General features: G+C 38.4%; 1 protein-coding gene across 2 annotated transcripts in view; it reads left to right on the top strand.

Annotated features, from left to right (window-relative positions):
- Nucleotides 1-26670, top strand: part of IL1RAPL1 (interleukin 1 receptor accessory protein like 1) — a 516974-nt gene that overhangs the window by 11531 nt on the left and 478773 nt on the right. The gene's annotated exons all lie outside the window — the stretch shown is intronic.

Raw genomic sequence — 26670 nt, forward strand, 5'->3', positions numbered from 1 at the left:
TCAGTGCCACCTGAAATATGTAAATAAGAGACTTTATTGCTGATTTGGCAGGGACTGTGGTTCTACAGTACTCACTTTTACTGTCATTTTTATTGACCTCTCAGAATGCTCTCAAATAAGCTTTCAACCTTATGCTTTGTTTTGATGAATGAATTCTCTACTAGAGACAGTTTACTATAGAATTATCTTGTATTTTTTCTACCAAGATTGGCACAATATTCTTAGCTTTAAAAAAAGGGTTTTTTTCTTTATAATTCTTTTACTGGAAATTTATATTATAAAGGTTATTTTAGGATAGAGGAAAAATACAGTAAAAATATAATACGGTAAGACTGTGTTCATATAATAGCAATTTTTTGCACCCATAAACTTTATAGTTTGTTTTGAGGATTATCTATTAAGGCTCTAACTAAAATGAAAAAAATAACTCACATAACTTCCCCCCAGAAAAAAGAGAAAGGACACACCAGAAAGAAAAATATATTTCTGTAATTGAATTTAGATACCCATTTATTTAAGTCCATAATTTGTTTTAAAGTAGAAATTGTCTTTCTGCTTATCTTAGAGGACAGACAGACCCTCTTACTATTTAAAGCTTATTTTAAATATAGCTTCATTATGAAGGGGCACCATTTTTGCTCAGTCCTTATCAAAGAATAAAATTAAACAAAATATGCTGTCAATCAACACTCACTTTCCTGTAGATTGTCAGAAATAAAGCAGAGAACCATCACTGATCTCAGTATCAAAACAGTATATGCTTCTAGGGATTTCCATAAAATTTGGTTTATGGAACTCAAAGGTTTTAAAACAAGAGTTATGAGATTTTTACATATAGAATAACTGATTTTAGCAGGAGGTTGTGTTTTGTTGATGTCAGGAATTCTAGCTCACTTTTTCTGTTACATGGTGTGTGTGGTGCATACACATGGTGAATACACACATGAAACAGGAACTAATTTATCAGTTCCCATGAGTAAATGGCTCTGCACACCTCTATTATTAGTGAAAACTAAATTTTATTTGAAAATCAAGGCATAGAGGAGAAAATATCCTTAAATGGTCCTTTATTTTATATGCTGTGATACACAAATAAAGCCATGAATTACCTCAGCAATGTGGAATTTATTTATCAGATGAGACGTTCTAGCTGTCACCAGTCACTGACAGTGATTGTGACACCCTGCTGCACACATTGCTTACACTGTACAAAAATTCTCTATTTATGTAGCACGTTGTTCCTGAGATTTCATACCACAGGTGAACAATTAGCTGTATACCTGCCAGTTAAGATAACTGAGCTCTGCAATTAGATTGTGTGACAGGTTTTGATGAAATTCAGCCTCCTTCCAGAGGCAGACTGTGAGCTGGCAGGGAGGGTGTGGGGTGCCCCAGGTGGGTGGGCACAGGGTGTGCAGGCAGTGCAGCAGGAAGGGTGCTTGGAAGGGCACAGGAGTGGTCAGCAGAGTGCTGCCTCCCCGTCTTGTGCAGCCCTATGTCCTGTGCAGCAGCTCACAGGCATGGGGAAGGCTGCTCCTAGGACGGGTATTAAAGAAAAGTTATGAATAGCGAAGACAGAGAAATGCTTGATGTTGGTCAGTGTCCTTTGGCATGACTTTGGTTTGATCACGTCTTTTCTGTTGCATACATCATCCCTAAGGAGAGATTCTGCCTTCTTGGCCAGTGTCATCCCTTGGTTTAACATCAGCTCCCAAGTGAAGGAGAGCTGGGCTGGGAGGCTGTCCCCCCACTGCTGGAGCCAGCTGGCTAGGTGGCAGGAAGGAAGGCCAAATTGTGCTGGTTTTGGCTGCAGTACAGTTCATTTTCTGCAAGTGGTGGAGAGCAGTTTATAGCCACACTGCCTGATGCCCATACCCTCTCAAACAGATTGCCTGGGACTACAGTATTTGTCATTTGGCTTTGGGTTCCTTCTCAGCCACCTGTGGTGGACTCGTTGTCTTAGTTATTACTCTTAGAGTTGGTTTTTTTAATGTAGGTTTATGGAGTTATTTTTAGTTTTGTTTGTGTGAAGTACAGCCTCCCCTGCCTTGTAGTTTTTTCAGACACAAAACTGGTAGATGTTGTGTGTCCTAGGCTACGTGCAGGGATAAGCTTAGGGGTAGGATGGTATCAGAGGACTGAATGTTCAGTACAGACCAAACCTACTTGTTACCTTGGTGTTAGAGGCAATCTGTGAACTGCCTTCCCTCACCTGTTGACTCCAGAGAGCAGCAGTGAACTCACACCCTGCAGTGGAGATGATCCCTGTGAGGAGTTTACTCAAGGGCTGAGCTGCTTGGCAGTGCAGACGTGTTGCCTGACGTGGATTCCCAGGAGCAGAATGGGGTGATAGCATTTCTCACCTCCCTGGCACACTGAGGGAACAGACACATTAGAGACTGTGAGATGTGAAGATATGGTAAGATGTGGTGTTTTGTGGTGTGATGAGGGTGCAAATGACAGACTCCTGTCTGAGAAGATGGATGAGTTCCCTTCAGTAAAGCATTAATATGTGCTGTATGCTCTGAAATGCGAGCTGGTTGTCACAGGCTCTGCAGTTGTTCCTGGGGATTTTGTTATGCAGATGGTACTTTCTGATTATCACATTTTAAGACTCACGCACACATGAAAGGGAATAGTGAAATGGAGAGGGATAATCTTACTGAATAAGAAAAGCATTTTTATAAACAGATTTTTTTCCCGTGAGATAAATCAGCTCACTCTTGGCCTTACATCATGAAGCTCAGTCTGGCTATATCTGAGTTTATGAGATAGCTATGCATCTTGTTTTTTTAATGCCCTTTGAAAAGCCCCAGAACATGACTGTCTTCACTGACATGCTGTGGAGACAGGTCTATGCAGAGCTGAGTACCATTCCCCCTGCCTGTTTCTCTCCATCAGGCTGGTCGGGTGTGTGCCTGCTGCTCTCTGAGTCAGGACTGGGCAGGCAAATGGGTCTCCAATGCAGGTCCCATTCAGGGCATCACTCTGTAACACAGATACTCTTCAGAAGTAAGCTACAAAGCTTCTTGGTCTTGTACACTCCTTTCCACAAATTGCCCTGCCAAAAAAGGGCTGGTGAAACAAAGGTTTGGTGAAATAATCCCATTTGACACAGCCATACTTTCCATTTGTAGGAGAAATGCACTGCATTCAGCACTCAGCAGATCATGTTTGTTCAGCAGATTTCAATTAAAGGTGTTAGTGCTTTTAGAGGCCAAGCTGGACTTCTTCCAGAGCAGATTTTTTATTTTCCGCTCCATACATAGCTCCATAAAATGCCTTTGTACAGACAAAATGTGCATCTGCCTATACCCTTAGAAAGCTTTTGTGATTAAATTGTGGAAGAAATTCTTTTACCTTGCCCTGTCTGAATTGGAAATAGTGTCTGCATGTTTCCATGCATCTTTGCATGGAAAAAATAATGTAATGAGACTGATGCTGAGAATAAACAGTTCAAGACGCATTCCTAGCAACCCCGTCCTGTTCGAGTCTGTATATAAACAGCTGGCGTCAGGTTTGGATGGGAATAGGGATCTTAATGTTAGTGAAGGAATTACTGTGACTTCTTTCTATTAAAAGATTGCCCATAATCACCCAGTTTCCATTTCTCTGCGTGTTGTGCATGCTCAGAACCCACGCCATAGGGCTTACAAGGGAGAGAAATTGGATTGGGGCAGCAGGGGAGCGCGAGGTAATAACAAAACCATATTGGCAGCACTATTGACAGTAGCCATCAGCTACCACTTCCTTCTCAATTTTTCGTAGGCATCACTGTGGAGAAGGGATTTGAAGGAACAGAGAATGGAGTTCATTGTCTTTTTAGTCTGCTCAAATGATTGAGGAAGGCTATAAAAAGCCACCTCAGGCCTAATCTCGTAGTAGCCAATTCTCACTAATTGTCTGTAGGAAGAGCACAAAGCTTCAGCAATGCCAGGCCATCGGCAGATTTCACTTAAGAAGAACACAGCCCAGTTTTCATTGGACTATCAAAACAACTTGCTCTAAATCATGATGGTTCTGTGAGTTGATTTTAGCTACAGAAGAATAAATTTCTGCAAAAATCTCTATGAGCCTTTCAGAATTCTGTATCATAAATTACATCCCCATCGGTGAAATCTCAGTTTAGAAAATAGAAAACTAAGCTATCACTAATGAGGAGTTAAACATAATTTTATACTGCACAGTATTGAGTGTATTTAAAATATTTGGACTCTTAGTTTGAATTTGGACTTCTGACCTCAGAATAATAAGCAAGATTTAATTTGAAGGGTTTTTAATTTTTAATGTAGCTTGTGTCATTTTACTTCCTTAATAATCAGAAGGTCACATGGTACCAAATAAAACACCTTATGACAATCTAAATTGAGTATATCATCAGTATTACCTTTATCAGTCAGAAATAATTAATTGAATAGTGTGTATTGCTCATAGATCATGATGTCTGCTTCTGAAAAATGCATTGACCTATAAATTGTCCTCCAGTAGCCATGCCCAGACTAGACAGGAGTTGCCAGAAGAAATTTGTAGAAAGATGTCTTCTGAATGATGGGTGTTTGCACAGTAAAGCTGAGTAAGAAGGCAGCTATTCAAAGCCTCTTTTTAAAGGTTTCCTGTTAGATCCTTTTTTAAAAAATACAGTTTTCTATTTCTAGCATGAATTAACATAAATCACATATGAGATATATTTAATTTCTTTATTTCTGTCTAGTTATTTCCATGTAAGACAGGACACTGTTGGAACATAATACTAACCACCATATGAATTTATACTTACATGTTCCTGGTGCCACAATAAATTTAACCCAAATACAGTAAAATTGTTCAGCAAATAATTCATGCAACAGCTTATCTTTGTATTTATTTTTAAAGGTTTATTTTACAGTGATCCATAAACTTTAATTTCCAACTGTTTATCATTTGTTTCTCGGGATATACTCCAGTTTTTAATATATACGCCCATTCTTAGGAATAGAGGACAGGGCCTTATTGTTATGCAGTGCCTACTCTCCCTTAAAACAGTTTCCTTTTAGGCTTGTCCTTTTAATCTGTTTTCTGCTTTCAAGGCCAAAATAGTTGCTGGACAGCTCAGATTCAATGCCCTTTAATTGACATGACTTTTCCTCTGCCTCATGTCTGTCCTCTGATGGTATACAGAAAGAAATCATAACTTCTGTGATATTTATCACAATAAGCAACATAAAATATTCTATTCCAATTAGACTTCTGTTCCACTTTTGTGCTTTGACAGCTGCCTTTGCACTTGTGGTCTGAGTTGTTTTGGAGAGTACTGACCAGAAGCCTCTACATTGTGCTAGAGGATGTCTTGCTGGTGCTGGTGCCATTTGCAGTAGCTCTCCCACACACCTGTCTTCAAAGGCAGATGCTAAATTTGCAGCTTTTCAGTACTATGTCATTCTGATTTGTCACTTAGGATACTGTACTCACTGCAGGCACGTTTTCTGACAACTGTGCTTTGCTCTCAGTCTGAGGCTGCCCCAGCTTGTGATGCTTTACCACTCTAATAAAGTGTGTATTTAGTGCTGAGAATCTACCTAGAATCTGAACAGTAGCAAAAAGTATTGCTCTCTCTGCTCTGGTAAGTGTCCTTAAGGGTGGGCTTTCTTCTGGCAATGTGGGAAATGCAATTAATTGTTCATAAGTTGGTTTAAAAATTCATCCTGGTACCAGAAGGATGGAATATTTCAGTGCTATTTCATAGCATATATTATGTAGGATATCATGGTAGCTACTAGCATAGAGGTATGTAAGATTGAACAGGTCATTCTTGCTCATGGAATCTGAGTACATTCACTGGATCACCAGAAATAGTGGTATGTGTGAAGCTCAGACCTCACTGAATGTATCTTATCTTCCCATAACAAGACACTATATTTCTCATTGGTTCCTATAGTTATCAGATACTATTTAAAAATCCCCTCCTCTCAGCTCTAAAACCATGCCAGAGAATTTTAATGCAAGTCACAAATTCAGCTAAGAAAAAATGTATTCTTTTTTTTACTTCAGACCTAGAGAAACTTCACATGGCATATGTTTAGAGATGCAATACTCAGATACTTCATTATTAAAAAGTCAAGAAAGGGAAGAACAATCCACGTGGCATAGGAGCAGTACTCGCCTCCAAAAAAAAAAAAAAAGGATTCTAGGAAAGTCAAGTGATGGTAAAGTGTAATATCAGCATAATTTTAAGTAATAAACCCCCAGGATCTGGCTAAGTTTATCTGGGAGTAATGTAAATGAGCCTTTGTATAGCAATTGGATGTTTAGAGCAATTGTAGAGCAAACCCTGTGTTTAATGTCCTAAATACTTTGTTTGTGGCTCCTCAGCCTTATGGCCTCATCATATACCAAATTTTTGTGAGAAAACACTTCAACTTACATGCAATCAAGCTTTACTGAGGACGTAAAATTACAGTATAGCCAGTGTGAAATAGGATCATCAATGATGGTGACATCTGTCAGACACAAGAATAAAACTGCATTATGAACCCCCAGCCATGATTGTATCATCTCATTTGCATAACCAGTGTTAAAAAATCCAGTTATGTTAGGCAGTTAGCATTTCAGAATGGCCTTTAAGCACAGGAGTGAGGCTAGGAGGGGGCACCAGATAATTTTAAATTGTAGGATTAAGATGCCAGAAACCATCTGGATAAGCAGCCATGCCTGCAGTGGTGAATACAGCAGATCCATGGACCACTTCAGTCCCCCCCCTCTCCCAAAACATAGCTCTGCCAGGGAGAGCACTAGCAGGGGAGCAGGGGAATGGCTGCAGATCCAGCATTTGAGCTTTCTTCCTGGCTTTATTTCCTTTTGTATTGTTGCAGCCAGGGAGTCTAGCTGATTGCAAAAATTTAATATACAGTTAGTTTAAAAACGACTACCAACCCCACACCACTTACACACAAAAAGTTCCAAGCTAATAACTCCCAACATCCTATAATTAATTAGAATAAAAAAAGCCCTAGAAATTATGATGTGCCACAGAAAGAGAGCAGGAGAAATCAAGGGCATTAAGGGTGTCCTAGTATATATATGGTGCAGTGGTGAGAGTATGGACATAAAATCCTTTATTAAAGTAAATTAAGAAGTTTAAAAGAAGAAATTACTAAAGCTCTAATATAGGAACAAGTCCCATGTTGCATAAAAACGGTATAATTTTTCTTCATTAATGTGTAAGATGGGAAAGGACAGATAGGAAAAAGCAGTCCAGAAACAATATGTTACTAGCTACATCAGACACAGGAGAGCCAAATGAGGCACATCTAGATGGGGAGCAGCTTCACAGGCTCTTCTGTCTCACCACTGGGCATGTAGTGAAAATTGCTTTTCTTACTAATCTCAGGTATATTTAATCAGCTAGGCAAAGGTGTATTCATCCTGGCACAAGATGTAATGATTGCCCAAGGAAGCAGCAGGAGGAGGAAGGATTGCTTTAAGGCAGTTGCAGAAGTCTGAAGGAGCTAGCCAGGGGTGAAACAGTATTTCCAGAAGGGCAAGGCCACTGATTATTCAGGCTTATGTCTTCTCCCCATCACCTTAGGTAAACCTGCTTGGCACTTGCTAGTAGTAATAAACCTGCATCACATGAGTCTCCCCAGACACCACCTGAAGAAAAATGACAGGAAAGAAATAGGTGCTTGTGAAATTTTATTTTGGTTTGATTTTACTTTGCATTGCAGAAATTAGTATTGTGCATTTAGTGAGGTTAATAAATGTGAAGTTAATGTATTCAAAACATTTACACATAATTTTGAATATTTTCAAGGTAAACAGAATACACATTCTGTATCACTAGAGGAAACAAACTACACGTAGAACAGGAAATTAGTATGTTTCCCCAAGCAGTAATTTTACAATATTTCTTTTCCAATTTCTAAAAAGAGAGGATTTATATTGCTCCACAAAGTAAAGTTTAAACCACTCTTGTATACAAAAAAAGTGAAATGTTATATTTTTGATGAAGTATGATGTTCTTTGTACATGAGATTCCAAAGAGAATTCATGCACTTTTCTCTCAAATAATTTCTCCAAAATTCAAATGAACAAAGAACAGGAGAACAACTGAAAAACATCTGAAGAACAACTAAAAAAAACCGACAAAAAACCCCAAACCTATTTAGTTTTTGCTAGGTTGGCCCTGGCCTGATGCCAAAGCTGTTCTGTCACTGCCCTCCTGAGCTGGACAGAGAAGAGAAAATAAAATGAAAGGCACATGGCATGAGAGATAAGGACAGGGAGAGATCACTCACACGTTACTGTCATGGGCAAAACAGACTCAACTTGTGGAAATTAATTGGATTTATTACTAGGTGAATCAGAGTAAGATGTTGAGCAATAAAACCAAATCCTAGAAAACACCTTCCCTTCACCCCTCTCTTCTTCCTGGGCTCAACTTTATTCCTGATTTCTCTGCTTCCTTCCTGCTAGTGGCAGGAGGGAACAGGCAGCAGGAGCTACGGACTCTATTGGTCCTTCCTCCTCAAACTCTTTTGCTATTCCAGTATGGAGTCCCTCCCACAAGGGACAGTCCTTAATAAGCTTCTGCAATGTGAGTCCTTCCCATAGGCTGAGTTCTTCACAAACCATTCCGCTGCTGGTCTGTTCCAAGGGGCGCATTCCTTCAGGAAGGGACTGCTCCAGTGTGGGCTTTTCTCTCCATGGGTCCACAGGTCCCACCAGGAGCCTGCTCCAGCATGGGCTTCCCACAGGGTCACAGACTCCCTGGGGCATCCGCCTGCTCCAGTGTGCGGTCCTTCTGTGGGACAGGTGGATCTTGGCTCCATCATGGACCTCCATGGGCTGCAGGGGCACAGCTGCCTCACCATGTTCTTCCCCACAGGCTGCAGGGAAATTACTGCTCCAGCACCTGGAGCACCTCCTGCCCCTTCTTCCTCACTGACCTTGGTGCCTGCAGGGATATTCTCTTACATATTCTCATTCCTCTGTTTGGCTGTGGTTGCACAGCATATTTTTTTTTCCTTTTCTTAAATATATTATCCCAGAGGTGCTGCTGCTGTCGCTGGTTGGCTTGGCCGTGGCCAGCAGTGGGTCTGTCTGCCTTGTAGCTGGCTGGCTTTGGCACTGGCAGCTTGTCAGAGAAGCCACCCTTGTAATCCCCCCCACTACCAAAACCATGCCATGTAAACCCAGTACATCTGGGTCAGAGTGAATGTTGCTCTGGGCTGAATGGTAATTAAGCTGAGTGTTGGAGAATGTTCTCAATTACATGAATTGCAGTGGGCTCTGTCTGCCTTAGCACTTTGGTTTGAAGCAGTAGCACAATCTTGAAGGAAATCCCTTGGTTGTTCCCACTTCCCACGTGTCAGTTCAGTTTCCAGGGCAGCTTTTGTATGATGGGAAGCAGGTGGCCCTGTAGAGCAGAGCACTGTTGGCAGCTCCCTTCCCCTCTGCAGCAGCAGAGTTCTGATCCCCATCAGGCATGTGTGGGTAAAAGCCCCAGGCTGAACTTCCAACCAGCCTGGAGCTGGTTCCAGGGACAAGATAAATCCTATTCTGAACTGCAGTCAACTACACAATCAGGCTTACATGGCACGTGATCTAATTATTGTTTCACTCTCTTCGCCAGGAATTTAATTAGCAGATAATATGGAAGGGGTTTGGTTTGGTTTTTTTGTTGTTGTTTTTTGGGTTATTTTTAGTTGTTGCTGTTAAAAAGGGGGGGGAAAGCCCAATGATATAAAACCAGAATAAATGAAGAGAAGGTAATTTATGTGGATACTGGTATATGCATGAAGAGTATCACATGCAGACCAGTAAAATAAAGTGAATTGAGTTGAATAAGAAGCACCTTTACCTTTCTGGAAGAAATTACTTTCCTAGTAAGAAATGAAAATGAGTAAATAAGTAAATTTCAACAAGATACTGCCATGTGGGCTAATCTTTTTTAAGCACTCAGCCCAAATTTTTTTTTCTAGAGCTGCCATTGCTCCTGTTAAAACAGGAACATCAACTGTGGGCATGCACAGTCCAGCCTCCCCATCCAGCCCTTCCAGGTTAAAGGAGGTTTTATGCTTCTTCAGATAATCTGTAAATCTGACAACCAAATTTTCTTAAGCAGAATTTGCTTTAGGAATTTGACCCAGTTTTGCAAATAGTTTTAAAAGAGCTGAAATGACATTTTGGCTTAAGAAGAAAAGAAAGGAAAAAAAACCCTGAAAATAGGAAGAGGAGATTTACACATTTCATAGCATTATTTTGTCAGGTTTTGTAAGAAATGTATTATATAATTCAGCCCTTTAATCCATAACAAGATTAAAAGTAATTGTTTTCCCATGTTCTGCTTTCCTCTGAGGCTGATTCAGTACATATCCCATTGTTTGTGTAGTATTGCATTATTTAGTAAAATCCTCAGATATTGAACAGCTGTTTGTTGGATTTGACCTGCAACACTGGAGTTATGGCACTACAAAGACAACAGATTTTGGCAGCTGTAATTTCTGTACAGCTGAACTATGATATTTGCAATAGTATGTTGCTGGCAAAATTGTATCTGCTTTTGTTTTGTTTCTGACTATTTTTAAAGTAGCATCATTTATTAGACCTAAGAAATTTTGGAGATGTGTACATCATTATTATAATGAATTTGCATTTATTGCATTATACATTTCATATCCAAATCTAAATTTGGAGTTCTAAATTGATCTGTAGAATTTAAGAACTAGTTGGTAGTTAATGCTGTCTTAATAGCAAATGGAGTCTTTATAGTAAAAATACAATGCAGATGTTAAATTTTACATTTTCTTCTGTAAATGTATATTACATTACTTTTTCTTTTTCAAGTGGCACTTGTCCCTGTTATTTTAATTGCAGTAATTGCAAAGTAGAGTCCAGATAGAGGACTATAATTTAATGCTTAGAATTTATTGACATAAATTCTGTTCACTGCTTAACTCTAAACTGTAATTTGTCTTAATAAGGTTAGTTGATGGTCATTCCTTTACTGAAGTGAGATGTTAGATTAGTTGGAACATGGTGACTTGAGGAGACTTCACCAGCTGCACAGACAAACAAGGCTTACTTTATTATTGCTTTAATAACAGCTACTGAGCCCTGAGTACAGAGCAGCTCCTTGGCACCTCCTTCCCAGTGTGCAGGGCTCCCATTAAGTGGTCTGCTCAGTTACCCTTCATTTCTCCATCCTGTTTCCCACTGCTTTCCAGCCATCCTCTAGTCTCACTAAACAAGTTCCTAAGCAACTACAATAAAACTCTTCCCAAAGATAAAAACCATCCAGGAGGTGGGTGCTGCTCCATTGGATTGGCTCGCAGTGCAGCAGGAAAGGGGCACCCAGTCCATGCAGCCAGCCTGGCGAGGGAGCTGGCAGGAGCCTGTGTGGGTAGACCTGGCTTTAACACTCCATGGCCTCTTACTGGAAGTGAAATTTGCACCCCCATGGAATAGCTCCAGGAGCTAAAAAGTCTGCAAGATTGATTCTCCATGTATTATTTCCTTTTGTTTAGTTTCTAAAGAAGATTTTGCTTTAGCTAAATAAACTGTGTTCGCATTAGCCAAAAAATAAGTAAATTTACCTGTATCATAAACTCTTCACCTTTTTTATATTGTGTTGATATATTGCTTAGTACTGTCAGAATCTTGACACCCTGGTATGATGTATTTCCAAAGAGGAATTTTAACCATGACAACCATTTTAATTACTGAAAGAATGCTAATTCATGGTAAACAAAAACAAATATTTAAAAAAAAAAACATATTTTGTACAAAAGTGAGGAACAAAATTAACTTCATGAAAGTCTTGTAGAACAAGAGTGAAAACATATTTGAGTATTACACAAAATATACAAAATAGTTCTAATGAATAGGTTTTTAGGTCTTATTCACAAATCAAAAACAGAGAATCTGTGCTTAACTATTTAATAGCCATTCAGAGAACTCTGTACTTGATCAATATTCTAGACGAAGGTTGATTAATATTCATTGTGCTTCATAATGAGCAATCTAGAAAGAGGTGATGAATCGGTTTGCAGTCCTGAAACAAAAGATAACATTGTAGCAGCCTGAACTTGGCCAGCCTGTCTCGGTTCATAATTCCTAGTTAACTATTTTTGATTTTTAGCTGTAACTGAGGTTGATTGTAACTGTTGAGTACAACAAGGGATTTTGTTGTTGTTCTTACACATGAAATGATTCAACAGGTTGCCAAGTGCTCTGGCATTCATGCAACAAAGCACATGCTCAAGTCCTTAAATGCCTTCACTCAAGCCTTCAGTTGTTCTTGCTGGTTTGAGTTAGGCAGATGAAGAACATTTTTGCTGGAGATATAAATAAATCATCCTAGTATGTTTCTCTGTAAGTTAGTGTGCTGGATTAAGCTTGTTTTATTTACTTCATTGCCTTAGGGCGAGCCATTTGACAGAGCCACTGTAGCTTCTTTGATTTTGATTAATCAAGGATGGGGATATTTTTGGTGGTTCCCTATTACTATCACAAAACAGAGCAAGTGACTTGCAATATCTGATCCTGGAGAACATTATTTTTTTCAGTATTCAGCTTGGAAAGAGCTTGTAGAGGACTTTCTCAAGTATTTCTTACTGAAGTTGCATTTTATGTGTAAGGTGGTCTGTTTATGCTCTCAAAAATGATTCAAATATATTATTTTCAAGGGTTTTTTATTTGTATAGCTAATGGGAAATGCAATACATGTCCCTTAATGATAGATGTGAAAACTAGTGGACACTTAAGTTCTACAAAACTCCAAAGTCTATTTTAAATTTTGTTTCCAGACCTCAAAAAGGTACAATTTGCCTGATTTAATCTGCTATGAATTTTTTTCCTCTGTGCATTGAAATAGCCCCCATTATCCTGTTAATAAAAATCTTGAATGACACCTGCAATTAGTTGTTCTTATTGGTTTTATCATCTCTATGCTGCAATAGTTTGCCATACATTTAAGTCTGACAGACGTATATATATATATATATCTATGTGTGCGTGTATATATATACATATATAAGTATTTATGTTTGCTATTGCTTTTTCAGTGTAGATCTATCTCTTTCCAGATATAGTGAGGCAGTGAAACAAGGTAATGGAAAGCAAAACATGAGGTGAAGAAGTGAGGACCGTGCTGTGTGTGCCTGCTTCACTCCACTTGACAGTGTGAGAGAGGAAGGGCTAAGGGCAAGCAGTGCTGTGATCTGAGCTGGAAGGAGACCAGGCTCACTCCTCCTCCCACCCAGGCAGGAGCATTCCCAGGAATCCCCAGAGCTCACTTGTAGCATGACAGATGATGTAGGAAAAGACAGTTTTAATTAAAACAAAAGACAGTGTCTGTCAGATGCATTTATTTATAGATTAGGTAAATATGTTCATCTTTTCATTGACGTCGTTGAAGAACTCTAAGGATCACTACTATTAACATATGAATATCAGCTTGGCTTTCATGTGTTGGCTTAGAGCCAGTTCTGTGAGTCTTTAATGATGCTGCCAAGTTTATAAGGTTCTGCCATGTAACTGAGGTTATTCATGTGGATAAGTGGTTATAGGGTCAAGGAAAAGAGGTTCAATGGCAGAATTCACAGACAGTGCCTCCAGCCTGACTGCTTTAACAGTTATTGGTATAGCTGATAGTATTTGGTAATTAATGGCACTTAGTAAGTGAGAGATTCCCTTTTTTTTCATGCAGAAAGAATATAATATTCAGGTTTTGTATTCAGTGAGTTTCTGTTTACCTTTTATCAGTGGTAAAAGAAAAAAATATGAAGACAAGAAACGAAAAAGATAGTTGTTCCTTCCTCCTAGTAATTTAACTGGGTTGCAAGAATTAGTGCAACAGTATGGCAGAGAGTTTGTTTGTTTGTTTGTTTATTTGTTTTTATTGTAGGCTAGGTTCACAGAACAGCTTAATTGAAATTCAGTGCAAGTTAGGTTTCTTTTGTGTGGGCCTAAGTTGGTAATGCACATACTGAAAGGTATCTGAGGATGAGGACAAACTGTAGAGAGCCTGTCATGATGGTGCACCTTATGCACTAACAATAATATTTGAAGAAAGAGGATATTTTCATGTATGTTTTTACTAATGTTTTATTATTGGCATTTTGGAAAATGGGCAAATATATTTTTTAAAAATCAAACATTTAATTGAGATGCTCAGGCACTGAAATATGCTCATTTAAAAATTCAAACAAGAAGATGGAAGGGGTCTTCAAAATTTTCTCTATATAATTTTTATTCTACAGCATATGTTTACAGTCTTTTAAATGAAAATTTATAGCAAAAAAAAAAAAGAGCAGAACAGGTCAAGATATCTATGTTGCAACAGTGAAATTCTAGTAACATTCACTAAAATATTAATGAATCATTATGCTTCATTGGTTCCAAATTTATTGTAAAGCTGCTTAGTAGTTTTTGTTGTCCAGGAATATGCATAGTTATCCTACCTTATTTGCAAGTTCATGTAAAATTTGATCAATATTTAGCAACTGATTTAAAATATGTACAGGGCTTCATGGACAACAAGGGGCTGCAGCTTTAAAAGGCATGCAATCATGTAACTTCTACAGGGTACCATACAGACAATTTTGAAGTAAGCAACTTCATAATATTTTCCTTGATGTTTATTGATGTTTAGATAAACCTCTTTGTTATTCCCATACTTGGATATTAATGCTTAAGTTTTCAAAGCATCCAGTGTGAAATTTATGGAAGTTTATGGAAGGCAGGTCCTTCATGACTAACAGGTGTCCTTCTATGATATGGTGACACTTGGAGAATGAGGAAAAGGCTGTGGATGCTGCCTAACTAGACTTCAGTAAAGCATATAAAAACTGTGTCCCAGAGCACTCTCCTGGAGAATCTGGCTGTTCATGGCTTGGTTGTGTTCACTGTTGGGTAAGAAAATAGTTGGATGGCAGATCCTAGAGATTGGTGGGGAATGGAATTACATCCAGCTGGGGTCAGTTCCCCAGGGCTCACCACTGGGGCCACTCCTGTTTAACATCCTTATCAATGATCTGGACAAGGGGATTGGGACCACCCTCAGTCAGTTTGCAGATAACCCAGACTGGGCAGGAGTGTAGATCTGCAGGATGGCTCTGAAGAGGGATCTGCACAGGCTGGATTGATGGGCCAAGGCCAATTGTGTGAGGTTCAACACTTGGACCTGCACTTGGATCACAAACCCATGAAATATTCCAGGTTTGGGGAAGAGTGGCTGAAAAGCTGCCCAGTGGAAAATAACCTGGGGAGGCTGGTCAAGAGCTGACTGATTGTGAGCTGGAAGGCTGCCCAGGGGCCAAGAAGGGCAGTGGCATCCTGGCCTGAAGCAGTCTGGCCAGCTGCACCAGGGCAGGGGCCATCTCTTTGTACTCAGCACTCTTTGAGGCTGCACATCAAATCCTGTGTTCAGTTTGGGGTGCTTCTCTACAAGGAGGACATGGAGGTGTTGGAGGGGGTCCAGAGAAGGGCAGCAGAGCTGGGGAAGGGTCTGGAGCACAGGTCTGATGAGGAGAACAGGTCTGATGAGGAACACCTGAAGGACTTGGAGGGGTTTAGCCAGGAGAAAAGGAGGCTCAGGGGGGACCTTATCACTCTGTAAAACTGCCTGAAAGGTGGCTGTAGTGAGGTAAGGGTTCTTCTCCCACATAACAAGGGACAGGACAAAAGGAAATGGCCTCAAACTGCCCCAGTGAATTTTAGATTGGGCTATGGTAAATACTTCTCTGAAAGGGTTGTCCAGCATTGGAACAGGTGTCCAGGGAAGTGGCTGAGACGCTTCAAGAGTGTGTCCAAGAGGTATCTGGATGTGACACTCAAGGACATGATTTAGTGATGGATTTGGCAGTGCTGAGTTAACAATTAGGCTTGATAGATCTTAAGTCTTTTCCAACCTAAATGATTCTGTGAAATATTACAGGCTAGAGTTTGTTTTACTGTAAAGAAATCTTACATACCAAGCTAAAGTATCATGAAATTGATGATGCAAAGGTTTGGAAAGAGGGAGATGCATCTCCTGTTAGTGACCTAGGCCTTAGAGTGGTACTTCAGCTGGAACTTACAGCATGTACTTTATCAGGTTTATCAGAATTTCTGCTGTTCTTTTACCATGATGTACATTTTTGAATAGGCTCTGGGGTCAAAGAGGGTTTCCCACATCTTCCTAGAAAGTGCCAGAAAATGAAGCTGGCACTCCTAGGTACTGATTGATATTATATTTATAGAAATTGTATGAGTAATAGCAGGGATTTATTCCCACAGTAGCAAGATAAGACTTTCCTCCAGGTTTAAGGAATTTTAGAAAGAGAAGTGGATTCTCAAAGTGCTGTAGTTACACAGATCACATCAAACTCAAAATAACATGAAACACTGAAACGTTTTTCCCTGGGCTGAGAGATGCTTAGGTAAGGTGGGAATTAACCTCTCCCAAATGCAAACATTTGTAGACTGCTTTTTTAGGAGATAATGTAAATTTTATTATTTGCTTACACCTTGTGCATATAAGGGTTGATTTTTGATGTTTGTTTCCATCTCTCACTACTTTTTTAATCAGCTTGCTGTTTATTTTGGGCTTTCTAATTATTTCCCTTATGAAAAATATGTACTTTTCCATGCCAGAACATGACAATTGCAAATATTGAACTATCTTCTTCCAGATAAAATTTCTATTTCAGCATATGTTAACATTTTCCTGTCTGCCATACTCTGTGGCTCATTTTGGTTTCAACATATTAAAATGCCCTACTTGATGTTTTACACAGGGCAAATATGATTTTTAATGTGGAGACATCAGGATTTCAGTACAATTTATATTGTTTTCTTTAAGGTATGAGGATTCATAGAAGTATCAGACCTGACTGTGGGTGTGGAAGAGCCAGTGGACCACACACTCCTGTGGAGAACAGCTGCTCTCCAAGAATGGGGTCCCCAGAGTTTGGTGAACATCTTAGAGTATCCTCACAGCTGTCATCCTCACAGCCATTAGGGCTTGAACTGATAAACATAAAAAAAATTATTACAACTGTAGGTAAAAACTCCACTTTGAGAGCTGGCAAGGAGAACATTTTTTTCCCTCTATTGATCAAAGAGCTTTTATCAGAAAGGCTTATTTCCATCTAAAAGAGTTATGGCTAGGATCCAGAAAAGTTTATGCTTAGCTTTCTTTGCATTCTGAATCAACATTGGCATATATGTCAGGGTAAATATGGGTATAGATAGATGGTGAAACTAAAATTATATAAAAATCAATATATGCACATAGTGTTTGCAGAGACAACATTTGGGAGACAGGTAAAATCCTTACAAACCCCATTTTAGCCCAGAATTGTAGAGTGGTTTGTGTTGTAAGAGAACTTCTGGGGTTGTCTGGGGCAATGTCATAGGCAGGGATCTCTTTAACATGACTAGGTTGCTCAAAGCCCACCCAACCTCACTTCAAGTCATAGAGTATCCACAATTTCTCTCGGAAAACTGTCAATGTCTCACTACTCTCATTGTAAAAAAAAAAAAAAACAAAAATCATCCTTGCAATCTAAATGTACTCACTTTTGGTTTAAATTTTTTGCCCTTTGCATCTTTTGTTCCAAGAAACACAGAATGGTTGGGGTTGGAAGAGAGTTCTGGAGGTCGTGTGGTCCAAGCTCTTGCTAAAGCAGATTCTGCTTCCTTATACACTACAGAAAAGTGAATCTTCTGCAACAGGCCTGACCTTTGTGTTTATGTGGGTCACCTCTGATGAGTTTTCTGAGATAATTTTGGCTACTTATCACTTCTGCTGGCACTAAAGGTTCAGTACAATTCAGGCAAAGCCACGTGGTTCCATTCTAAGCCCCTCAAATTAACTTTAGGATAAGGTGCTGCAGAAGATAGTAAGTAAGGGAAGGAAAAATATATCTGTATTTTGATGATCATAAAGAGATGGGGAGGAGAGGAACAGACTGACTTGCATATTCAGGAATGCATCTGCATAGCTGGCAATTCAAAAAATCTTATTTCTAGTTTAAATCCAAGAGGCTGAGCCTATAATAAGAAATTGATAATCATATCACAATATTTAAATAACTAGAGATATCTTTTAAGTTGTGAATACAAGCAGCTAATACCTAGTTACAAAAAATTAGAAAAAAATGTAAACTACATCTCAGGTGATAGGGATGTTCCTCTATTCCCATGGCTACACCTTTCCATGCAGAGTTCCAAGGTTTGGTTTAAAGGTGACTCATCTGACTTATGGCCTTCATTTTTTTACCTTTCCATTCATTAGTTGACTTTAAAACATTCAAAGCTCAACTTCTCTGATTTCTCTCAATAGGAATAGTAGTGATGATATCAGTTATTCCCACTTGCAAGGTTTTTTAGAACCTGAGTTTTAGAGGAACTTGCTAGGCAGGGTTCCAGTATTTTCTCATAACATTTACCTTTTATTGAATAAAAGACACATTTTGAGTGGAAAAATTGTCATTGCATCCCCAGGTACTTCCTGCAGTGATTTCCATTGACTGGAGTACATGAGCTTGTGAAAACAGAGATGATCGACTGCACTGAGTCAACAACACACTCATTATACTACCAGATGCTTTTATTTTCACATAGCAAGAAGAGCATTATGGACCACTGTTTTCTTTTTCTCCCAGAAGGATTTTTCAGTGTACTTATAATTCCAGAAATGAATGCTCTATTGCATATTTAAAGAAATTCCTGTCAAGACCTTCAGAAATACAGGATGTGCTACACAGACACGTTCTTTATGAAGGTACCAAACTCTCAGCATTTGTTTTAAGAGGTAGTTCTGGGGAAAACCACCAACAACAGCAACAACAAACAAACAACAACACCCCCTCCACACCTTCTTCTTTCATGACAATAATATATTACCTGATTACTGCTTTTTGTACTCCATCATCCCTCATGTCTCTCTGTATGAACACAAATAACACTACCTGAACATCACCCCTGAGAGGTTATTTCTGTGCTTTCTCTGTGTTTACAAACAAAGTGTACTGTTTTCCCTCACACATATGTTATTATCTTTCTCTAAGTACCTGTTACAAAGCGACTGTAATTTATGAAGTGCCTGTAATGGATGTTGTGTATTTGGATATAGTTGGATTTCTAAAGGTCATGTTTATTATATCTTTGGGAAGCCTATTGTAAAAGTTTATCAAAGCCTTTCAGACCTGCTGATGGGTGTGGGAATATCACCAGATTACTAATGCATTCTACTTGAGCTGGTCTAGTCAGTAAATGAGAAATGTAATAAACCTCTGGTACTTTGTACTTCAGCTTGAAGCTAAAGCAAGAAGTACAGAATTAACATGTTCTAAAAAATAGGCTGTGTTCTTCTGAATGCTAAGAAGCAAACGCATGGATTGAAAAGTTATTTTTTGAATAAAGATATAATATTTTCTTTTTTTTTCTATTCAATCGAAAATTTTTTGTGGTGTCACACATAAACTTTTAAATGTTTACTCATTATTCTTACTATCCTGGATTAAATTCAGCTTTAGTACAAGAAATGCCATCACATTAAACTAAGGAAGACAGGGAGAAATATAGATTTCCACATCTGTTTGAGAATTTATAGAAGTCATTAGAGCTGTAATAACATATAATTATACAGTTCTGACTGCAGTCAGAATCAAGACAAGTAAATGCTGGTATGCTAATAGCATTTCCAAAAAAAAAAAAAAAAAAAGAAAAAAGAATCCTGGTCTTTTATTCCTTCATGCTCATCAAACAGGTCAGACAGTCATGGATGAATGCAACAACAGATGAAGGTGTGAAAGGTCCCTTTTTGCAGAGTAGCCAAACAACTTGTCTGTGTTCACTGTTCACTTGGAAGGGAGTGTGAATGTTTCTAGTATTTGCTAGAAATGGAACCAAATTCAAAATATGAGCATGAAAAGTACTTTTTATAATGTTTAACCAGAAAGAAAGAAGTGTCACTGCCTTCTTTTCCTGTAGAAGGGTCTCAGATTTATGTACTTATTCCCACCAAACTGAAGGCATTTTGGTCTTACACACTGCTGCATTGCTTGGAGCACTTCAGAGTGGGCTCTGAGATTGGCTGCTTGTGATAGAGGATAAACTATTTACAGTTATGTTCTTTCTGCTTGGATCTGAGCTTAATGTTGGAGATACACACATGAAGTAGTGTGAGAACTAAGAGCGCTAAGAGCAGAGCAGTTATTGCACACCGCACAGAAGGCAAGTATATTTTAATTTATTTTTCATGCATCATTTAGTGCTCAAGAATTTCATTTTGCATATCTCTTAAGTAATCAAGGTGTAAAGATAGAAGGGAATTAAGAAATAAATAAAAGGAGGCAACGAAAGAAAGAATGAAAAGCAAGCATGAAGGAAAACATAAGTTAAGTGAAGTACCAATTGGAACATTGTCACTCTCTTGCACTCGTGTCATGTATCCTTGAGTTTCAGACATAATTTGTGTATCTTGTAATTAGAGGGGAGCAGAAAACAACAGCAGGCAATTATATTCAATCCTTGGGAATTCCAGTTTCTGCCAGTTAACTGGTATGTGGAAGGATTTCTAACACTGAAAAGCTCACTGGAGGAAGGATCACAGTCAGGTCTGCCCTGGGAGTGCCATGCCCTTTCACTGCCTAGGGAATGACCAAAGCAATAGTGCCTTTATTCCTTACAGTAGTCTTGCTAAAAGACTCATCTTAAATCCCCATTGTAATTTTAAGGTGCTGTTTAATACAGAAATACAATACTCTAGTATGACATCATTAGCGCAGGCTGTCGCCATCAAACACAAATCTCTTCTGGACTGAGCACATCAGACCAGAGAATAGATAAATGTAATAGAGACATCATCTCTCTGACCACTGCAATATGTTTAATAGTCCTTTGTTTTGTGTTATGTCTCAGAAAGGATCTTTGAAGGTAAAATCCATTTTCCATCTTCATCAAAGTATTTTATAAATTTTCTCATCTGTACTTCAGTTGTGTAGACTGAATTCTAATAAATATTTCTGATTTCTGTGTCATTCATTTTGGAATAAATACACTAAACCCATATATATAACTACCATATTAAAACTCTTATTGCAGCATTGCATATTTCTAAGATTTTTCAAAACATTAACCTAGTGGTGAGAAATTGAAAATAGCAAAATACTTTGGAAAAAACAAATGATCTTGAAGCTTATGTTCCTGCCACGGAAACCTGGTGTCAAAATTCACAAGGTAGACACTTCACCTCAGCTGTAGAGAAAGCAAATTTGATGGTAAGAAATCACAGAAGCACAGAATGCTGTTTGGAAGAGACTGGTGGATGTCAACTGCTGGATCTTTGCTCCAGCAGGGTGAGTTGGAGCCATTTCCAGATGGCTTTTTAGTACCTCCAAGGCTGAAGATTTCACAGACTCCCTAGGGAACCTGTGCCAGAGCTTAGTCACCCTCGGAGAGAAAGGGGTTGGGAGAGCCTCCTGTGTTTCATCTTGCTCCTGTTGCATGCCCCTTAAGGAGAGCATGACTCACCCAGACACCAGCATTCAGGAGATGTATATGATGAGTTCTTCATGCTGTGCTTCAGGCATTCATACAGAACTAACATTTCATGTTCCTTCTGCATAGGTAAAGGAGCAGGTACTGTGAAGCAAGTGGCTGAACTTGATCACTCATATCCTGAATGGTTTCCTGCATTGCAGAGTATTCTGAGTAATAATTCCTTAGTGGTACCTCTTGAATTTAATCTCCACTGGATGAAACACTGACATATTCCTCATAAAAAACCCTGAAATTCTGGGCTTATAGATGTGTACTGTGTTTGAAAATATTATCTGTCCTGCCCAGTGTGTCATATATAGTATATTTTAAACAATATGAGAATATTGTAGGGAAAAATGGTCAAGAAACACCACAGTTTGGTGATTAAACCAATCGTCTAGCAGGTCAGGGGTGTAAATTCAGTCTGTTCTCCAGCTTAAGCAGAGATGGGGTCAAAGCCTGGTTCTTGCCAGTTTTTAACTGCAGCTTCCATATTTCAGCTTTAAAATCTTACCTTAGTTGTGGTCCCTAAATTCAAGAGCAGACTAAGAGTTATATCTTCCTCTTACCTTGTCCTGCATGCAAGCTTAAGATTCAGGAAGTATCTTCTTGTATTCATGAGGAACCTGTTCAGTTAAATCAGGTGTGCAGACACTGCTAGGCCAGAGGTGGGCAGGTGGGAAACTCTATAAAACTTGGTTTACAGTGACTGAATATCTTTGTCAACTGGGCTTTTTTATCCTATTTGGTTCTGCCTTTTGGTATGGCACCATCTGCCTCCTCTCCAAATACACAGTGCTAAAATCCTTTCCAGCTCTTAACACCTTCCAGGTCTTACTAGCCAGTCTCCAGATACCAGCTCCAACCTCCTGAACAAAGCATTTGCCAACAATACAGTGTGTACCTTCCTTAGTCCCCCTTAGATGTAGAGTTTGATGAGAACAGATCAATGTTCACGAGCTGATCACATATTTGTGTATAGGGTCTCTTATGGGGTCTTGTTTCTATTCTATGGTCTTACCTTTATGGTCTTTTCTCAGAGTTGACACAGTTTTTGGTGATATGTTGGTGTCATTATGTAGACGTATGTACTGGATCTAGCAATTAATGGAAACACATTCCTTTATCTACAAATCACCTACAGTATTGCAATGTCAAATTTTAGAGACACCTACATTTAAATTTATATTTATGAGATATGAGTCTTTTGAGGTTAAACGACTTATATTGTTATAACAGGAAATATTTATTAATAGGCTAACTTCTTGAAAAGTTTCAAAAAAGTCTTGTGACCTTCAAGGTGACCAATAGGTTGCCAGTCAGAGCCCTTCCCTTTCCCTCCTTACACCACCCCCACCAATATAAGACCTCTTAGAAGCCAGCCAGAAAAAAGGCAATGGGTATGGGATTCAGCTCCAGGCTTAGATTAGGCACTACATACAAAGCTCTTCTCCAAGAGTGTCCCAATAGAAATGCTGCTAGACCATTACTGAATTCAGAAATTAAGTGGAGCATTGTCCTCTCTGGTCTTTCATACTTATTCATTCTTACAACTTTCTTTGGGAACACTGTCTACCCTTTCCTTGACACTATTTAACATTTGGAAGAGAACATTTTCCTAATGACAAAAAGGAAAATTGTCTTACCATCTATTCAAGAGATGTAACTTCCATAGAAAATGATGGTATCTTTTTTTCTGTATAGACATTGCCTCATGCAGCCTATACTTAAGTAAAGGAGCTATGCAATCATGAGAAATATAAGTACAAGGTGAAACAAAAAAGTAGAACTAGTTTTTGTTATTCCTCAGCTATGAAGCCTACTCTGTGGTCTTCTCATTAATGTCAAGGCTGCAAACTAGAGAAAAGCTGAGTAACAAAAAAGCTATTTAATTTGTTTTGACTGAAAACAGTTCTTTAAATTATTTAATTTCATCCAATCTGTTTAAGCACTAGTGGAAACAAACATGCTAAGAAAAGCTTCATAATGTTTCAATTCAGATTAGACAGTAAGGAAGCATCTTCTTCCTTTAAATGTGGATATATCAGAGCTAGAACACGGGGGGTGGAAACAAAGATCCTGCATTACAAATTTGTTGGGATTAATCATGCCTTTCCTGTGAAAATGTTTTAATGTAGTTAAATGTGAACCAGTTTCAAGCAATTTTGTAGCTATGTGATTTATGTTAGATAATAAATAAATGATTGTAATTAATGGAGGACTGAACATTTCAGCACATCTACCTGAGGGCTAACAGTCTGAAATATAAAAATACTCCCCCAGTTTTGTAGGTCAAGGTATATTCAATCAACCCAGTAACAGCCCTGGATATTTTTTTATAACTGTATAATCCTTAGAAATTATCAGTAATCTCTTGGTTGGGGGCATTATCTAACATTTTACAAGTATATAATGCATTTGTACTTTCAATTGCCTTTGATAAGCACTATTTATGTAGTGGCAAAAATAAATAGTGGCACTATTTCTGTAGTGGCTTCTGATGATCTTGCTGTTGTCTCTACTGCTAAGGAGCCATAATGTAATAATTTCTTTTGAAACTATGAGGGTTCTTTTAAGAATTTAAAGTGAAGAATCTTCCAAGCCACTATTAAAAAAATGGCCCTGGCCTAATTTTGGAAACCTGGAAAACAAATACAGATTCTAAATGGGATTTTTTGTAAGGTAGTCTTTGAAGTTACTGTAGAAGTGCTATGGTTTTGAAAGGCTTTTTTTAACTCCAAATAACTAAGAGTACTTGTGTTTAGCACATAACGTATCTACATCCTGAAGTAGTGTTTTTTACAAAAAAGAGGTCATGAAAGAGAAACTGATTGAAAACCAAGGTCACATGTCCAATATTTAAATTTGAGTACTATAGAAGTTTCATTAGGATAAAAAAAATCTTTTTTCTTTTTCTGTTGATATTATCTCACTGGATGAATAAGTTTAGCAAAGAAAAGTTTGTACTTTCCAGTGCTTAAAGAATGGGTAAGGTTCTTGGGGCTTAGAGGAATAGGGACAGAAAGATTCAGTAGGTGGCACTCTTCCCTTTGAATATTTTCAGCACCAAAATCTCTTAAATTTGTTTTTAAAAGGTGGTACCTTTTAAAACGACCTTACAATAAAGATGTGCCCTCAAGTGGTTGTTCTATGTTGGATGGGAGGCTTTAGACAAACCATGCTTGCCCTAAACAATTATTATATCATCAAGTTATACTCTATTGACTTCCATTTCCTCAGTTGTGTCAGTTGGTTATCATTCCCTTTCCAAAATATGGAGAATCATTGTTCTTCTTGAAAAAATGGTTATTTTATATAGTTATAACTCTCAGCAGTTATTGCAAGGAATTTAAGAAAATGCAGGTCCTTGTAACACTATAGTCATGCCATGTATTGGTTGTTTTTTAGCATCACTGAAGAATGAGTGGATTACAAAAGCTCAGTGTCCTGGAGAGGACTTGAACAACCTAGATTCACCCTTTCTTAGAAAAAAAAAATCACATTTTCTTAGGAAAACATTGTGTTTGCCTCAAAGTAATCAAAATGATCTGACATTTAAGAGCTGACAAACACTTCTTAAAACTATCAAAAATTCAGGTCTTTTTCACAGACCTGAACACTTGGTAGACAGTTGTATTTTTATTTAACTAGACAAGCTGTAAAAGACAGTATGAGTATAAACAGAAGATGCTTGGGACTGGTCAAATCAAAGACAGAAAACTTTAGTGCTGATGCATGTGTTCTCAGGAATGAATGCACATTTATACACATACAGCTTTGAAATACTGCCCATTAAATTTTGTTTTCTCTTGTCTGTTCATCTCGGTTATTTTACTTGTCATGTATTTACTGGTGCTGTAAGAAGCAAGAAACATACAGCTTTCCTGCACTGGTGCACACTGGGATGAGGTGTGACCCAGTGGAGTGCTCTAGGAGGAGCCCAGAAAGAGGTCCCAAGGTACATGAAATGTCAGTACAAACCATAATCAAGTTTCCAGCACGGCTCTTGTGTATCTCCCAGTCTAGCTCTTCTGGTAGTTGGTAGCATTCACAGACTAAATGTGGCTGTTGGGCTTATTCATCTATGACAAATCTTTTGCAGATTTGCCATTTCATTCCCTTTTGGTGTTCTTGTGGCTTAACTGAATTACAACTCCAATACTAATAGTGCTGAAGTGAGAATGAGATTTATTATACAGACACTTCTCTTTTACTCCTCTAGGCATTGACATAATTTCTCTATTGAAGAGCACTTTTTTTAAAAATTCATATTTGGAAAATGTCTTCTCATTACTATGATTTGCAGTCCTATAGTTTTATTTCAAGGACAGATGCACACTTTTGTTCAGGCTAATTTTCCAGAGACAATGTGCTTCAAAGTGAGATTTATTCCTTCTCTTATACAATTAGTCTTACTTAACTAAGTTTCCATTTTAAGACCTATTTTCTTCCCTTCATATGAACGTTTAAGAGAAGTGAAGGATTAATGAATTGAATAAATGTAGGAGCTGGGCTAGTCTGTTTTTACTCCTAGCAGTTGTTTTACTAGCAGAAAATACCCATTATATGGTCAGTGAGGTACTGAAGGAAAATAGTTGCTTTCATGCTGTAAGGATTCAGAGTTCAATATACTTGTAGTGCCTTTCTCTCTTCTCTGTACAAAGTGATTAGATACCATCTTGGCACTGTCTGGGAAATAGAAAAAGTCAAGAATACAACTGGGCAGATTCTAAGGTCTGCTTCACACAATGCTGTGGAACTTTCTCTGATGGATGATTACATTTTGGATAGAGGCTGAGGTGCTGACCTTGGCCTACAGAACCTGATATGATTTAGGACCTGGATTGGTGGTGCAATCACAGCTGAAATTATTTCCCCTTCTTAAGAAAGGGTAAGTTGGTGTCAAGTTATCTTTATTTGTTAATCCTTATTTTTTGAGGGTAAGGAAGAAAAATTGGGCAAGTTGACGTGTTGATTATCACTCACCTGTTACAAGTTTTGAAATACAACAAAGATGCAAAGATGGGTAAAAATACAGATAGCACATTTATTTGTTTTGGAAAAAAAATTGACTTGACTTCTGTGCTATGTGTGATACTGTCCAGTCTCTGAATATTCACACAGATAATTTACTCATGTAGGAATAAATGTTGAATTCAA

The sequence above is a fragment of the Geospiza fortis genome, unplaced genomic scaffold (genome assembly GCF_000277835.1).
Source record: "Geospiza fortis unplaced genomic scaffold, GeoFor_1.0 scaffold161, whole genome shotgun sequence".
NCBI lineage: Eukaryota > Metazoa > Chordata > Aves > Passeriformes > Thraupidae > Geospiza > Geospiza fortis.